This window comes from Neofelis nebulosa, chromosome 1 (assembly GCF_028018385.1).
Source record: "Neofelis nebulosa isolate mNeoNeb1 chromosome 1, mNeoNeb1.pri, whole genome shotgun sequence".
NCBI lineage: Eukaryota > Metazoa > Chordata > Mammalia > Carnivora > Felidae > Neofelis > Neofelis nebulosa.
Window position 1 is genome coordinate 205016606 of NC_080782.1, and position 10411 is coordinate 205027016.

A 10411-nucleotide genomic window follows, 5' to 3' on the forward strand; every position below is an offset into this window, starting at 1 on the left:
ACTCTTTGTTTAACAGAATTGAATGAGGGAGAATGGGAAAGGAAACAGGCTGGTCTGCTCACTGTATGCAATAGTGAAGCAGTTGGAATTTAGGAACAGGATTGTACTCCCAGGGCAAAAGGAAAGTGGACCTTAGTGTCTGCACAGGAGAAAGTCTTATGAGGGCTGGTAAGTGAAATAAAAGGAGGGAAGAATTTAGCAAGTTCAAGGTACAATTAAATCTAGCAAAATAGATATACTCTTCCTTCTACTTAATGTAACTTTTCCTCTAGACCTTCAGAATTTCTGTAAATGTCTAAACCCAGAAAAGGCAAAATAACTGAAATTATTATAAAAAGTAGGGCACAGGAGGATCATGGATTTTGGGTTTGTTTTCACCAGAACCGGTATCAGCCAGCTCACTGGTAAGAGAAATGATTTAAAGAGAACATGCATGAAAGAGATACAAACATACAGTCACACCAACAGGACCAACTTGGGAAAAAATGACATAAACGAAAAATGGCCCCTGTCCTAATTTTAACCAATTAGTATTTTAACAATCAAGAAACAATTTTCTGACTTTGCCATTTCTCCACAATATTTGATCACCCTTTCTTCCTGAAAAAGTCTCCCTCTTTGATTTACATAATAATAACCCCTAATAGTTTTTCAACTTCATTATTTCTTCTCATTGGCAGAAGAAGCATTTAAGTCTCTGGATTTGATAGTAGAGGAACAAGAAAGGCATGGTGGCTACCTTTTGGCTCCTGGCAGCAGAAAGTGTGGGGAGCTCCTATCCTGCAGAAAATCCCATGGACAGGATGAATCAACCCCTCATTCTCCTCTCTTCTGTCCACAACACACATATTGGTGTTCTTTAACATTGTCTATATTCTTTCTTCTTATTTTATATAATCTCCCTGGCAGTCATATCAACTCCTTTAGTTTCTTTTGTTTTTTGTTTTTATTTATTTTGAGGGGGTGGGCAGAAAGAGAGGGAGAGAGAGAGAAATAATCCCCGTGTTGTCAGCACAGAGTCTGACGTAAGGCTGGATACCACAAGCCATCAGATCGTGACCTGAGCTAAAATCAAGAGTTAGATGCTTAACCGACTGAGCCACCCAGGTGCCCCTCAACTCCTTTAGTTTCAATTAACCTTTCTAGTATAGTAATTTCCAAATCGGTCTCACTGGCATAGACGCCATTCCTTTTATTCATACTCACACATCCAAATGATAGTAGATACTGCCAATCAGATGTTACTCTTGAAGGTCATATTAAACGTGCCTAACATTAAGCTTGTCAATTTCTCCTGGGAAAATTATACTAAAGATGCTAAAATGCAAAGGATTACTGAAACTACTGCCATTGGATTATTAAAATTTTATGAGAAAGTGCTTACATTCATCTACATTCACTTCAACTATTTATGCATTCACATATGTGAGCTGATTGTTTGCTATGTGCCAAGTAATCATTTAAGTAGGGAGAGAGATGCAGACTAGGCACATAGTCTTTATTTTATGGAGTTTACATTCCTATCAGTAAGAGAAAAAGTTCCTAGGAACAAATAAGTATGGAAGGAATTGTGAGACAATTAGAATTTCTAAGAATTAAAGATGAAGTGTATTAAGGAAGTGTTAAGTGATGGGAAAGGAGAGAAAAGTTCTCACTGAAATAGAAATATTTGAAAACAGAACTGAGCAAAGTGAGGAAGGAAGCCACATCAAGTTTGATGGAAAGAATCAGTAACATTTTCCAAAACAAGTGCATTTTCCAATTTAAAAGTATTTTTTATGAGAAAATGATCATTCAGTCCCTTTTATTAGTAACAGATTTATGTTTCACATTGCATCATACATAAGTACTCAGAACGTATCTTGTTTTCAAATTTTTATTTAAATTCTAGTTGGTTAATATATAGTGTAATATTGATTTCAGGAGTAGAATTTAGTGATTCATCACTTACATAAAACACCTAGCACTCACCACAAGAGCCCTCCTTAATGCCCATCACCCATTTAGCCCATTCCCTGCCCACCTTCCCCTCCAGCAACCCTCAGTTTGTTTTCTATAGTTAAGAGTCTCTTACGGTTTTGCTTTCCTTTTTTTTCCCCTTCCCTTATGTTTACCTGTTTTGTTTCTTAACACCCCCTCCAAAAAAAAGAGTAAGAGTAGTTTGCTGTCTACATAATTATTTTTAATTCACACTACGAACTGAGAAGTATTGGGCATGAGTGTTTTCTTCTGATGTTGTAAGTCCTGCATTTAATGTAGACACTGGCTCAAAAATGGAATTATGCTTACATGAAAATTAGATGAGATGCAGGATAACTATCTTTATGTGAATAAATAAATATATTTTCCCATGCTTGAGGAAAAAAAACACACCAAATATTACTTAATGTAGTGGATGATACGATAACCAAGGAAAATTCTTTCATAGTGAAAAATTTCAGAATGTTTACCAATATGGTCTCTAAAAGAATACAATGAAGATTTTCTTTAATTAAATGACAATCTTCAAATAAACAAGAAATTTTGAGAGTTTAAAGTACAGACGGATTATAAATTATGGATCATGTGAACTGATAATGATATTTACGATTTCTGTGTAAATCCAGAAAGAATAAAGCATTTTAATCTCTGGTAATAAAATCTCAAAGTGTCTAAAAAGTACTCATTTTAAAATAATAAATGTATAAAATCATAATATTTTGCATAAGGATATATTAATGGTGTATGAAATTGCTTATTTATGCATATTATATGCAATTTTTAGTAATCACTTAATATAAATGAGATGTGGGCAATAGTGCCTTTAGGGCAAAACTAAATATCTATGTTCTAGTTTTTATTAAAAGTTTGCTTTTAAGCAAACCAGGTCACAGTGTCATGGTTCATGGGTTCAAGGCTTGCATTGGGCTCTGTGCTGACAGCTCAGAGCCTAGAACCTGCTTTGGCTACTGTTTCTCCCTTGCTCTCTACCCCTTTCCCGCTGGTGCTCTGTCTCCCTCTCTCAAAAATAAATGTTTTAAAAAAATAAAAATTTAAAAAAAGAGAGAGAAAGAGCTCTCATGAAAGTGACCACTCTACTTGACCTTTAAAAAAAAGTTTTGCTTCGGAAGAGTCAATCTCTTTTTCTAAGTTAATATTTGGTCTAGTCTTCTGATTACAAAGGAGTTAGTATCACACTCCTACTTTATCTGCAGTGCTTTGTGTTTAAAACATATCTCCTCTTCCTTGAAGATAGATGATACAGATATGGATTTGACTTTACAATATGTCTGAAACGCTTGCTTTATTTATATTTGGAAGCAGTGTCTTTTAAAATGGCATTATTGTCTATAAAATAAAGATCACCACAAACCTAATTAGAATTAATAATGCATTTTAAATTTTAATTACACACTGCTCTCCTGTTAAAATTAAATCTACAATCATTTAAAATGTTAATAACCCTTTGAGAGAAATGAAGACCATATGAATATTAGTTCAGGCAGATTGGATAAAGCAGTTTTTTTTTTTTTTTTAGGAATATATGTCTTTTATCAGTATTTGACCCTCTAAGCTATCATTGGCAGAATCTGTAACTAAGATGTATTTTTCTCCATATTAATTTCCACTCATTCTATATTGCATTGAATTTGTAGAAGTATTGTATAACAAAACACAATTAAAAGGATGTCATAATTTCTAAATTAAGAAAGCCTGTTAATTTACAGAAATGGATGATATATAAGAAAAAACATTCTTACAGTTGTAAATCTAATCTAAAATACTTAGAGTCCATTCAACACTAAGGGGCTATATTCTACTTTTTAAAGAATGCTATTTCACTCTATTCTCAGGGATTTTTGATACTGAAATGAAAGAATATGTTGCTTTATAAAAGAAAAATAACATATGCTGTTTTATCCTAATATATAATTGTTTTAATATTATTTAGTATATAAAACTTGATTTCCATAAAAATGTTTCAAAAATTGCCTCTTAAAATAATGAAGCACACATAAATGTGAGTCAAACTACTGAATTCCAAAACAAATGTAATGAGTTATACTACAAAATATAAAATTGTGAACAAAATTTATGTGGTTATTTTAAATACAAATATTCTCCCAACTGTACATTTAATAATATTTGATACAGTTTTAATGCTGGCATTCAATTTATTTCATTTGCAGTTTACTTATAAGTAAATTACTTTGTTTAATTATCAAAATGTCATAATGGTAATGTGAATTCAATTCCTCAAAATTAAGAATTAGATCTCAGTGCACACAGTTCACAATATATTACCTCTTTCTTTTAGCAATAATCTCACCTTGGATAAACCACATTGGCTACGATACTGCCACTGTGCAAAGCTTACCTCCTTCTTTATATTTATTTCCCAATTATAATAGACTTGGAGTAGAGCATATATCATGGCTACAAGATGTTACAATTACTCAGACTTATCTGGCAACTTTTACACTATTTGGGAGCATATCATTATGTCACATGTCACTAAATGTCAATGACTTTCAACAAAATAAGATACCCTTGTTGAAACTTTAATCATGTCCCAATAGACAAGCTCATTTGTATACTGTTTTTTGGTGATGCCCTGGCCACTTATTTTTGGCTGTGGATTGTCATGGTGAAGCTATGAAACCTTGGAAGGAAATTAAACAATTACTTGAAAAAGAAAGGGGAACTTTTTTCGTAGCATTTATCAAACAGTATTCTTTTTATCTGATATCGAAACATGACACATCCTACTCAAAAGTTAATGCAAGATACCAAAATCCATTAAGATATCCTAAGATTATAAAAGTCAGATTTGTTTTCATTATTCATAAAATTCTAGCATCCATGACTACTGAAGTAATGTCTGACTACTGTTTCAGAATCAAGCTGTATGTCTATTGTGATGGCATGGAAAGATTAGCTGAGCTCTCAAAATTACAATAGGATAGGATGGGAATGGAAGGGGAGGGGAGGCAAGAAGGAGGAGGCGAGGGGAGAGGAGGGGAAGGCAGTGGAGGGGAAGGGAGGGGAATAAAATATGGCCTTTGAAATATTTATCTTATGTAGCATTATCTATATCTGAATTTGAAATCCATCACTGATAAAACTCTTTAAAAACATAGTTTTGATCGTGTTTTAAATGCCGTTTAATGTGTGTTTGAATGTTTCTAAATATCATTATCAGTAGTTTCTAGTGTTATAGGTCTTACTTTTTAACTCTTGACTTCTTGAATTTCTATTGTATAAAACTGAATATTTTAAAAAATATGTCTTCTATTTTTGCAGTAAGTACATAATTCCCAAAAACATCCTTTTTTTGTCATCTAGGACCCAGCATTACCACTTCTGTCTATAGCACAAATGTCCTTAGCTTAGTCTTGGCATGTTTTTGTTGTCATCACAGAGGCATCATCAGTGAAAAGTTACGTAGCCCCCATGCCTGCCAATGAATAGATAGGACAGTAAGTTACTTGTTCCCCCTTATCCTCTTCTTGTTTTCAGAATCCTCAATCAAGTACTAACTTGAAAGTCTGGTCTGTTAACGAGGGCTGGTTATTTCATGGTACTGTATCTCCAGCATTTACCACATTTCCTGGAACATGATAGTGATTCAATGAAAATTTGACTGAATGACTGGATGAATGGGAATAAATGAATGAAATGAATGCTGTGACTATGCTAAATAAATTTAAGACGTTCTTTTCCTTCTTTTACCTTATCATATCCTTTGAAAATAAATGTCTTTTTGTGTAATTTGAGGCACCTTGTAATTAAAGGACATTAGTATAAACATAAGTATGTACCTAAGATTTCAATAACAACCTTTTGTCTTTTTTTTCCTTCTTAATAAGGACTTTAAATTTTAGGGGAAAAAAAAACTACGTTTTGTACTTGGTTTATCCTGGGCTATTTTTACTACTAACAAAAATTGTCTCTGAATAGATGGAACAACAAAAATAGCTCTTATGCAACGTAAGGTATTCTTCATATCAAAATAACAAGTTAAGGTTATACTTTAGAATCATATGCTATTTTTTCAGCCAAACAAAAATCAATCTCCATTTTGGGGAAAGTAGAAAAAAATCAAAATGCAATATCATCTGAATAAAAATTACCAACTTAGGAAGGACAGAATCTTCTCAGAAAGAAAGAGAAAGTTCTTCATTAATTTTAGTTCCAATTGTTAAAAAAGGTTTCTAAAAACACTATAGAGATAGTCTAAGTGTTTTGTTTGGAATCAGTTTCTTCCTGTGTGCATGCTATCCAACTTATGATGGAAAAAAAGAAAATTAGCAAAGGCTAATTTATTTTTTGTAATGTTCTCATGGGAATTCTATAGCACATTAGAAACTGAAGTTAAGGCTTTTTATTTCCAGAAGCAAAGACTATGAATAAAATGATAGCATGTGGACGCTACAGATTCTTCCAGACAAACTCCCTACACACCCAGTAGTCTTTCTCAGATTGTAACTTTGGTTTGACCACAATAAAAGTTTAATGGAACCAATATCCAGAGTCCAAAGTGAAATATTCACATACATGATATCCACATTTGTATATATGTATTTCACCATTTGTTTCACTTTCAAATTTTCAAGCATTAAAAAACATGGTAAAGTTGGCCATATCTTTTAATTTGTTCATGTGAAATCTATATTTTATACTTTTGAATTAATTCAAATCCCAGTAATTACTAATAAATAAAAGTAGAAATAGATTTTGAAAGGATCCTTCTCACATCCATGTCCCCAATTCTAAACAAATTCTAAATATCAAAATTGTAAACTATTAAAAAAGGTAAGTTAAATGATATTCAATATTGGAATTCATATCTACTTTTATTTATTACACCATGCAAACGAGAATATAGAACTCTGATTTTTAACTATGTTAACAAGGTAAAACCTTGGTACTGCTCAATAAATCCAGATAGTATTTGGTAATTTCAGAGAGAGAGAGAAAGGAAGAGAGACTGATAGAAGTGAGAAATGCAGAGCAAAACCCAATAATGTATCTAATATTCATAGGAAAATTATTTTTGCTTTGTTTTGTTTAATGTTTTTCTTTGAAAGAGCACAAGTCAGGGAAGGGCAGAGAATCCCAAGCAGGCTCCACACTGACACCAGCGAGCCCAATCGGGAGCTTGAACTCGAACCTCAAGATCATGACCTGAGCTGAAGTTGGGACGGACACTCAACCAACTGAGCCACCCAGGTGCCCCAGGAAAATTCTTTTAAAAAGGAATTATTAGTTTACAAAGACACAGACATATAATCATTAATGTAGAAATAAATATGTGGATTTATATAAAAGAATAAAGAGGGATCCCTTGGAGATAGAAGGAAATAGTCCATTCTGAGCTGTAAAGTCACTGTCAAACTTTTCTTTCTTTCTCTCCATCTCATTTCTCTCCCTAGCTGCTTGTCTATTTCTAGGTGCCAACATTTAATCTTTATTCCTCTGGAAACTGGTTTCTTTGCTCATTAGATGTCTTAAACAAAGTCTATTATGATCACATCTAAGTGGCAATCTCAGTCCACAGAATTTAGTTACTTTCTGGCTCAGTCCTGCAGTTAATCATCTCTGTGCACATGTTAGAAACTTTTATGATACTGACTTCAATGGTGCCACCTTACTCCAAATATCCAATGAGCCTTCCATGGGTCGAGTCAAATCTTTTTCAGATCTCCTAGTCTAAGACTGTGAGTAAGGCTTTTTCTCTAAAACACTTCTGAATGAACAAAAATTTTAACACCTGTAGTATCTTAAAATCTATTAGGTTGGCTTGAAGTTATAAATTACTTTGATTATACAACTTATACATAAAAACATTTTTTTTTCTCAATTGGTTAATCACATTGAAAATAGTTAAATTATTTTGAAAGAAGTCCATCAATTTATCTACTAATGTATATACCCATATGCTTTCAATTACTATTTATATCATCTCCTATAGACTCATAAAGCAATAAACTCAAGGTTGTTAGTTTTGACTTCCTACCTAGACTCTGATTCTCTAACGTTCTCTAGTTCTAACTGGCCGCTATGGAATGAGCTCTTCTGTCTGTCAGCACAATCTCACCAAGAGAACTGTAGGAAATAGTACATCTATAGTTTGCAAATAAGAAACCTGGAAAGTAATTTATGTAAACAACTTATAGAGCACATACATCCCATTTTGCCAAGTCTCAGATTTTTTTAAGTATTACTCAAAAATTTCATATGGATTGTTGAACTAATTGACCTGGAATAAGTAGTTTGGTATTACAACTTCCAGACTTTTCAAATGCATGAATGGAATTATTGGTTATTTCAAGAAGATTACTGCTTTATTAACTGTTTAATTTTTGAAGTGAGAAAATATAGTATGTTCTACACTACAGTATGCATGTTAGGGATACAAGCCCCTTGTTTCTTCATACTATCAAGAACTATAATTCAAACATAGTTTCTGTAGTTGAACAGAAGTTTTTAAAATTATCTAGCCTGAAAAAAAAATAATAAATTAAAAAAAAAATTATCTAGCCTGAATGGGAAAATTGCATCTTGTAAAAATAAAAGCAAAATAAATACATGATATAGTATATTCACCAGCATAAAATAAGTGACATTTAACATTGCATCAAATTTAGGTATTCATTGACCTTCTGTTTAGCTTAGTTTTCAGCATGGCTATTGACTTACAATGAATACTTTTTCATGATAATAAAAATCACAAAGGAGAATTTATAGAACAATAGTGCCGAGAAATGGAATTGTGTCAATACAAGTAATTCACATTAGCAGGTGAGTCTCCCCAGAGATTTACTACTTATTTTCCTCAGAGGATGAATTAAAAAGATTTAGCCACCTTCATCAGGAAGCCATAAACTCAAGGGAATAACTTTCATTATGAGCAAATGTTTGAAAATTTGTTATTCATTATTGGAAATTAAAGACTAAGTAGATTCATTAAGGGCATTAATTACATAGACAATTAGCTGTTGTTTCGGAATTGCTTAAGATGGTTTCAATAAAATAATTTTAATGACTATGTGGATGTTGTTGCATTTCTAAACATAATATTCTATCATGGCAATTTTATTGAATATAAGAGGAAATATATGAAGCTAGAAGAAATACCTAATTTATATGGGGATTACATATCTTAATAAATTACTTTTAATCCATATCTGTATATTGCAGTTTGAAACACAAGATGTTGGCATGGTCATTAATACTGGAGGGACTTTATGATGCTAAAATAAAATATTCCTTGGAGTATTTGGAACTATTTGGAATTACAGCTTTAAAATATTTGAATAATTATGGAGGTCAATGTCTGATCTAAATTTGAACATGTATTCAGAAATGTGCTTGTTTGACAGATTATATCCAGTGAAGTAACTGACATCTATTTTAAAAGGAATGTTTTTCACTTACTGCATTTGAATAAGAGATATGAAACCTGACTGCTGGTTTTCATTACAACTCATTCTCTCACTAGCTGAAGCTTATATACAAGTATCCCTGTTCAGTAAACAAGTAAAACAAATAGTTTTAATCTCCCATGTGTAAATCTATGGATTCACTTTGGTCAATGCAGAAATCCAACTTTAAATCCATAAAGAGCATAACCATCACAAACTCCACCTTAAAACTCCTGATCATTCCCCCTCAGTGAGCAACACAGCAATTTTCTCCTTCAACATGATCTATCTTTCTTGGATTTCTATTAGACTCAACGTTCTGTGTAGCAGAGTTTGCCTTATTCTTTGACAGTATGTCCATTTTTCCTATATTATTATTTTCATATTTCATGTGTATATGACTGTAACTAAGTGATTTTACTATTCTGGAATAGGCACTGGGACAGCTATTCCTTAGAAACCATGATAGGTGATCATGGACGAATGAAAGAGATACATAGACAAACTTAGTATTTTCTGGTTCATTGGCAATGTGATGTCAAGACTTCTCTTGCTTGAGTATGAAGGTATATGATCTAGAATACCCTTATTTTTGTAATAATATCCTTTTAGGCCTGTAACTGAATCTCTGCCTCAAAATATTAAGATTTCATGTTGAAGAAAAATAAAACCAAAGAAAAGTGTAAGTCTGGAAAAAGAAAATAGATTTATGTGTTCATATGGACCAGAACAATATTTGCCTTAGATTTTCCATCTCTACGTGATGAAGGAAGGTATGATATTCTAGCAAGAAATAGTTCAAGTGCTTAACATTCCAGATGCTAGCAAAAAAAAAAAAAAAAAAAAAGTCAAGCAGTCATAAAACTAGATAGATGCAGATAAGTAGATAGGCTACTCTATATTCTTGACCTTCATCTATTATATCAACATTTCTTCTCCTGACTGGTAATGGCAAAAAATCAAAGAGGGTAGAAAGAAAAACTTCCATGAGACAACAAACCAGT